We start from the raw sequence: 6,570 nt of genomic DNA, 5'->3' as shown, positions 1-6,570 counted from the left end.
GATGTGTCTTTGCCTGGTGTTGGTATTAGGGTGATATTAGTCTCAGAGAATGAGTTTGGAAGGGTTCCCTTCTTTTCTATTTCATTAACTACTTTGAGGAGTATTGGTGTTAATTTTTCTTTCAAAGTCTTGTAGAACTTGGCTGAGAATCTGTCTATTCCTGGGCTTTTGTTTGTTGGTAGGCTTTTTGTTTTTTGTTTTTTTTTTTTAACAAAGCACTCAGACTGAGTTCCCTTCCTCTTGCTCTCCAAAGAGGAGTGAAGAATGATCATCAATGGCAATAGGCAGTTTCAGCAAAGGAGCACTGTAAGTCAGCTTCACACTCAGAAGGAAATGCTACACTCCTCTTGTTGCTTTTGGTACTCTGCAGGATCAGAGAAACTTCTATAGTAACAAACTATAGAAATTATCCCTGCATGTATAGTATTTGTTGGTAGGCTTTTGATGGTGTTTTCTATTACTTGAAAAACATAGTTTAATATTTCTTGTAATGCAAGAACACTGGCATGATGTCTCCCGGCTTTGCTCACCTAGAAACCTTTCCTTAATTTTTGAAGCTATCTTTTCCTGACATACAATTCTGCCCCTTCTCACCCTATTGTTTTCCCGTCTTTCATGATTTGTGTTAAAAGTCAATGATTCTTACATTCTTCTCTAGCCACTATTTGATTTTCTCATTATTTTTATCTGCTTGTTTATTAATTTATTTTGTGTTTTTAGGGACTGAGCCCTGGGTCGCTTTACCATTGAGCTTAACGTCCAGCCCTTTTAATTTAATTAATTTTTTTTTTTTAATTTTGAGACAAGGTATAGTTAAATTGATGAGGATGACCTCCAATTTGCCATTCTCATACCATAGCCTCCCAAGTCACTGGGATTATGGGCATGCACTAATACATGCTTCTGATTTCATTATCTTTAATTTTCAACAGTATCATAAAATTAATGCTGTTTCTAAGAAAAATTTAATTTGTTTTTGGTGTATAATAAGCTTATCAAATTTTCAACATCAACATGGAACTCCTTTGATTATTATTTCTCCAAATATTGCTTTTTTCTTTTTTCTCTTTTCCAAAGGAAATCCAATTCCTAGTAGGCTATCTCTCTTTTTTATTATGTTTCATGTTTCCAAATTTTTGTTCTGTTTAAATTTTCATCATTTTCTATTTGAATATTTTCTTTTGATTAGTCATCAGTTGTTTTGAACCTTTCTTTTACTATGTCAAGTTTGTTGTTATGTCCACCAAATATATATTAATTTCATTTTGTTTTGTTAATGTATACTCTACTTCTATTTTGAGGTTTACAATCCTATGCATTGTTTACTTCCATATTTTAAATTGTCTTTTACTAACTATAACAACTACATTGTCTATTACTCCATGTTTTTTTATCACTTTATTATTGATCACTATATTATGATTTTTTGCATATATTATAAATGAATACTCAAAATTATAAAAATATGCTCTAGAAAATTTTCTATAGTTTCAATTTTTCTATCCTGGCAATTCTTATTAATTTCACAAATGTCTTGTTGCCTTCTCATAGTTCTTTTTATAAACCATTCCTTTTGGATAATGGTTACTATTAGGCTTATTCATATCTCATTGTGTGATAGAATGTTACTCAGCCAAAAAGAAGAATGAAATTATGGCATTTGATGGTAAACAGAAACAACTGAAGAATACTATTCTAAGGGAAATAAGCCAGTCCAAAAAAACCAAAAGCCGAATGTTATCTCTGATATGTGGATGATAACATATGATAAGGAAGAGGGGGTAGAATAGACGTTCATTGGATTAGACAAAGGGGAATGGAGGGAAGAAATGGGATATTGGAAGAGGAAAGACAGTAGAAAGAATCGGACATAACATTCTTATGTTCATATATTAATATATGACTAGTGAAACTTCACAACATGTAAAACCACAAGAATGAAATCCTAATTAGAATATTATACTCCATGTATGTTTAATATGTCAAAATATATTCTAGTGTCATGTATATCTAAAAAAAATGAACAAAAAAAATTAAAATTAAATCTCATTGTATGGACACACAGTCTAAAAGGTGGGAAAATTTTTCAAAACAGCAAGGAGATTCTGAATATATTTGATTGGTCACTTATTGTCCTGAACTTTTCATCAGAAAATGCCCCTTCCAGAAATTGTGATGAGTATTAGATTGAGCCAGTATGCCTCTATTATTTTAAGAATATTTCTTTGAATTTATTACTGCCCATACCATTTTTTCTTAAAATATATACTAAATACATGTATGAATATATATACATACATATATTAAATATATACTATATATATATATAAATGTATACTAAATACATATACTAATACATGTATGATGATGTGAGGAAAAAGAAAAAAAAAGTGTGTCACATTAGACTGGGCAGAGAGAAGTGAGGGGAGGGGAGGGGAAGTGGGGAAAGGAAGGACGTGACTGCATGACCAATGTGATTCTGCAACCTGTACACTCAGAAAAATGAGAAATTATACCCCATCTGATTTAAATGTATGATATGTTAAGATCATTGTACTGCCATGTGTAACTAATTAAATTTTCAAAAATAGAAAATATATACTAAATTTAAGGTTTCTATTCATCTGGAGCAGAAAGATAAGTTTAATGTAGCTGGTTTATTATCAGCACAATAAAATGTATTGTTTTATTTTATTCAACTTATTATGTTGTAAATACATAGTTATGTGATTTTAATTACGTGTATCAATAAATCTTTTTTACCTTTCTTTTACATACAACTCAAGTAAATGTCTAGCTTTTACAACCTTGAACAAATAGGACAATGAAGTTTCCAAGTGTCTCCAAAAACAGTATGACAGATCTAAAAAGTATTTTTAAGTATCTCTGAAATGTTGATGCTAACCCACAACAAGGGAGGGAGTGGAAGAAAGAAATAGAAGTTCCTTGGATTAGACAAAGAGGAATGAAGGGAAGGGTGGGGAGATGGGAATATGTAATACACAAGAGTGAATCAGACATAACTTTCCTGTGCTCAGAAATGAACACATGACCAGTGAAACTCCACATGACGTATGACCACAAGAATGGGATTATAGTTAGTAAGCTCTACTCCATGCATATATATCAAAATATACTCTACTGTCATATATATCTAAAAAGAACACACAAGCAAAAAAAAAAAAAATCTCTGATTTGTAGATCTTAGACATAATCTGCAAACTTAAACATTTTTCAAGTTCAGCCTTACCTTCTTCCAGAACTGCACTTAAATTTATATGTATAAGCATTTTTTAAGTGATTAATTGACTCTTCTGAAGTCCTGATGGAACTTAATGCTTAGTTAAGCAATCACATTGAGTATGATATCAGTGATCGGATCCCAGAGGACATTTTCATTGGTTTCATTTAGTTTTCAAAACAATCTGGAGTTCTTTGAGATTTTCATGTTTCTGTTTTGTTGAGTTCAAATGTATTGATATTTATTGTTCCAGATAGACTTCACAATAATTATGCAGATATTCAAGAAATTAATTTTTAAAAAAGAAATGCTTTTCAAAAAATTTTTAAATTTTATTTATTATTTTCATGATCCAAAAATAAAATTTCCTAAACTTCATAACTAGAAGACAAATTCTATTTTTTAAAAAAATGGCAAATAATAAATTTTGATTTTATTCAAACATTATATACACACACACACACAAATACACATGCATATATACACATATATATTACTAACTAAACTTCATTTCAAAAATTTTACTTAGGTACCTTTCTTATACACATTTCTAAAAAAAATTTCCTGACTTTTGCCAGATTATTTCTCTTGCCTTTGATACTTTTTACACAGTATATCTCTTATTTGTCTCCTTTTTTTTGTTGTTGTTTTTGACATAACCATTTGTGTTAATGTCTAGAGAATAGTGTAAGACAATATTAAAAAAGAAATTTATTTTCTCATAAAACATTTTGGCTACATTCAACACTTTTTTAAGTGCAATGTTCTCATGCTGAGTAGAGTTCCCAGTCCAAAGCCCAGTACTAAGCAGGTTTTTTACTTACTATCTAAAACTCCTTCATTTTAATTTCTTTCTTTCTTTTTCTTTTTTTTTGGTACTCAGGTGCACTCGACCACTGAGTCACATCCCCAGTCCTATTTTGTATTTTATTTAGGGATAGGGTCTCACTGAGTTGCTTAGTACCTTACTTTTGCTAAGGCTGGCTTTGAACTCAAGATCCTCCTGTCTCAGCCTCCCAAGTTGTTGGGATTATAGGCCTACAATCCCATGCCCAGCTTACTGTCTAATTCTCTAGTACTATTGATGAATGAAGCACACAATATATTCTATTAGGTTGCTCAGTCACTAGTTTTAGTCCATTTTCAATCCTAAATATAAATTTTGTTATGATGCTCTAATTTTAAAAATAAGCTTCAATACTGCCTAAATCAGCTTCCCAATATTTCTAATATTTGTAGTATTATTCTGTGTGTTTTTTTAAAGACCATCTGAACTATATTTTGTAAGAGTCAGAGCCCCACTCACTCAAGCATATCTGTAAATGTTTAGTTCTTAAAGGCTTTTAGTCTTTCTCGGTGTACAAAAAATAAAACAGTTTTCCTTTTTAATTTCAATTTTGTAAAGTTCAGATATGCTATAATTTGAAGATCTCTTTTATGTTATCACTATTGTTATTCCTTGGTTATTTTTTTGTTCATTTTATTCTGTTCTTATCAAAGTAATCCTTATGTTCTGATATTCTAGATTTTATTTTTCTCATGACTAATATGAAGAGAGATTGCTATAAATTTTGTTGATTTTCTGTCTGTACCTGAAACATAAGAAGATATTTTGGAGATGCCTGAACTCTACTTAAAAGAAAAAAGAATCATTGTTAACACAATTAAATCTAATTTGATGAAGTTATACATACATATCATTACTGTATTCCAATTCAACATATTAATCCATCTTATTATTTTTTTCTTTGTTGTTTTTACTTATATTTGCGTGCCACAATGTTTGTTAACCATGAAGTCAATATCTCTAGGTTGTCATTTCCACATTTTGATTCACTTTCCCAATTAACCATTACTATATAAATATATTTTCTTCTTTTTTTCTTAACAATATTTTTTTTTTAATTTCCATATTTTATTGGCGCATTATAGTTGTACATACTGTTTCAATTTGTCATTACTATCTGTGCATGCACTCAATATAACAATATAATTTGGCCACTCCCCAGCATTGGCCTCCTCCCTACCTACCTCACAACCCTTGATTTCTTTTTTTCTATTAATCTTGCTTTACTTTTCTTGAGGTCCACCCCACCTTTGTTTTCCTTTTTCCTCTCTAGCTTCCACATATGAGAGCAAACATATACCCTTAACCTTCTGAGCTTGACTTATTTTCCTTAACATGATGGTTTTTAGTATTTTTACAAAAATACACTTTTACAAAGTATTGCTATGTTACTTGTACTTCATTATGTTTAAATATCTCTTGTAATCTTAGTTTTTAACATGAGCCAATTATTTACTAACACATCTCTCAGGTGGCTATAGATTTTGTTTGAATATATTTGATGAACTAAATGCATTGGCATCAGAGAACATAAAATATTAATTAATTTTTATAAATTTTTTCCATTAATATCTACAAATGTTTACCTTAATTTATAAAATTGAGTTCTCAGTATATATACTTTACATTTATAACACCAATTTTATCATCTATTCTCTTATAATGTTATATTATTAACAGATATTTTAATAATATATAAAAGTTTTTGGATATTTTTTGCAGAGCTGGGACTCAAACCCAGGGCCTTGTCTTTGCTAGCCATGTGTTCTTCTACCATGCTACACTCCAGCCCTTTTTTAGTTTTCTAAAACTTAGTATATTTTGAAGGTATTTTAACTATTAAGCCTCTAGTATTAAATACATATTTGAGGAACAATTGGATAATATAGTTTTTGTTTTATTCTGCTTTGTGTCACTAAATTTCAAAACAAATTAAAGACATATTTGGACTGAAATAAAGAATAACTCAATGCTTCCTTCTACAAAAAAGTTATAAGAAAAAAATGACGCATGAAAACATTTAAATGAATTATAATATTAGAAAACTATTTATAAGCCATATTCACTTCAAACAACACTATTCAAAGACAAAAAGTTTACAAATAATGTCATTATTCTGTTAAGTCATCTAATAGCTGCATTAAATGTAGCCATACTAGAATGCAATCATATAAATTACATTTTTGTTTATTTATTTTTGGTAGATGGACACAATACCTTTATTTTACTTATTTATTTTTATGTGGTGCTCAGGACCAAGCCCAGTGCCTCACCGTGTTAGGCATGCATTCTACTACTGAGCTACAACTCCAGCCCCATTAATTCCATTCTTAATGTAAAATTAAGAAAGATATGTTTCTGTGGACATTTCCTAGAAATTCAATAGGATAGAATAGTTCAAAACAGAGTTTTTCTTCATTCAATGTATAAACTATACCTGTATAAATAAACTAATTTAATAAAAATTGTTTTCACCTTACCT

General features: G+C 29.8%; 1 non-coding gene across 1 annotated transcript; it reads right to left on the bottom strand.

The window, feature by feature from the left end:
• Positions 1 to 214: 214 nt before the first annotated feature.
• Positions 215 to 428, bottom strand: LOC143400606 (small nucleolar RNA U3). The gene has a single exon (XR_013091509.1). It is a non-coding gene; the product is annotated as a small nucleolar RNA U3 (small nucleolar RNA).
• Positions 429 to 6,570: the final 6,142 nt, after the last annotated feature.

The sequence above is a fragment of the Callospermophilus lateralis genome, chromosome 5, assembly GCF_048772815.1.
Source record: "Callospermophilus lateralis isolate mCalLat2 chromosome 5, mCalLat2.hap1, whole genome shotgun sequence".
NCBI classification, from domain to species: domain Eukaryota; kingdom Metazoa; phylum Chordata; class Mammalia; order Rodentia; family Sciuridae; genus Callospermophilus; species Callospermophilus lateralis.
This window is presented reverse-complemented; position numbering and strand designations above follow the sequence as displayed.